The following is a 1,763-nucleotide window of genomic DNA, read 5'->3' on the forward strand; positions in this document are numbered from 1 at the left end:
TAACAATGCACATTTTTTTACTAAATTCATTTGAATTTTTTTTGAACAAATTTCCAAGCCAGTTAAAGAGAATCAGTTTCATTACCTTTTTTAGGGGTATTTGACATCCAACTACTCTCTAGTAATTCTTTACTAATTTTAGTTTGAATTCCCTTTTACAGACTCGTGGATGTAGTTTTTAAGACAATGAAATACGTGTATTTTTAGTTTCACTCGTAATTTCTATTCGGATGATGGTTCAAAACAAGAAGAAAAGAGGCTGTCGTGGCACATCCATCAACATATACAAAGAAAAAAATAAAATTCTCAAGCTGGAAAAAAGAAATAAGAGGTCTTTGAAAGAATGTGATCTAAAAATGGTAAGTACAATGTGCAAATCCACAAATGAAGATGAACAACAGGGAGTTAAAATGACTAAGGATGGTTACCAAACACTCTATAAAGCAAAGGTGTCAGAAAAGATTGATATCGACGGGAACTTTGGAAATGATAAGCGGGACATAGAGTTCAAGGAGTGCATGGAGTGCAAGGACACTCAAGAGTGCAAGGACATAGAAAAGTTTGACTACCAAGAGACCATGGTGGAATGTTTTCGACTTGAAGTAGAAAATGAGTTCCAGATTAATGACGCCTATGATGAAAACAATAAAAGACACCCAGAACAAAAAAGTAACGTTAACAAAACGGTATACATAGCCAATTAACTATGTGAAGACAAATACCAGGGCTCTTAGGAAACACAGATTTATAGTACACAGACTGAGAAAAATAGATCGGATTTTAATAAGCCTTCTCTGAATGTTTGTTTTTTGTCCAAAAAATTACGTGATTTTCAAAATGATTGACCAAGTGTAATTCAAACAATACATGGCACCTCACTTCCTAATCCAGTGATTGATACCGAAGGGAACTTTGAAAATGATAAGCTGGACATGAAGTTCAAGGAGTGCATGGAAATTAAAGAGTGCATGGACATTAAAGAGTGCATGGACACTAAAGAGTGCAAGGACATGGAAAAGGTTGACTACCAAGAGAATATGGTGGAATGTTTTTGACTGGAAGTAGAAAATGAGTTCCAGATTAATGACACATATGATGAACACAATAAAAGAAACCCAGAACAAAATAGTAACGTTAACACAACGGTTTACATAGCCAATGAATTATGTGAAGACAATTACCAGGGCTCTTACGAAACACAGAGTTATAGTACACAGACTGAGACAAATAAATCGGCTTTTAATAAGCCTTCTCTGAATGTTGGTTTTTTGTCCAAAAAAGTACAAGATTTTCAAAATGATCGGCCAAGTTTAATTCTAACAATACATGGCACCTCACTTCCTACTCCAGTGGACCCATATATTTACGAAACGAAGAAATCGGCACTTAGATCTACTAAGGCTGCCATAATCTTAAGGACCGTTTACGAAACTGGTATATCAAAGTTTAGACTCTGCAAGAACAAAGTTCCAGCCTATCCTCTTGCAGATAGTATTTTTTTAGTACATTCAGATAGTTGTGAAAACTTACAAGACTACAAAGCCGATTGTTACCATTATAGAAGAAGTTGTGGGGGACACTCAGTATCTGTACCCTCTGTTCATCCAAACTTCAGAAAGAAAGTTCATCAACAGATGATTGAAGGCAAGATGGTTCATTTGAAGAGAAATATCTTTTAATATAAACAATGTGCATTCAACTGTCCCCTTGATCATTGTCTATGCACGGTGATTCATTATGTTGTTACTTGTGACAGAAAATTC

The 1,763-nt window shown here is 35.2% G+C and overlaps 1 pseudogene; it reads left to right on the plus strand.

The window, feature by feature from the left end:
- Positions 1 to 233: 233 nt before the first annotated feature.
- LOC148942246 (uncharacterized) lies at positions 234 to 1,094 on the plus strand (annotated as a pseudogene).
- Positions 1,095 to 1,763: the final 669 nt, after the last annotated feature.

This window comes from Artemia sp. Qi Xiang Cuo, chromosome 17, assembly GCF_049724085.1.
Source record: "Artemia sp. Qi Xiang Cuo chromosome 17, ASM4972408v1, whole genome shotgun sequence".
NCBI lineage: Eukaryota > Metazoa > Arthropoda > Branchiopoda > Anostraca > Artemiidae > Artemia > Artemia sp. Qi Xiang Cuo.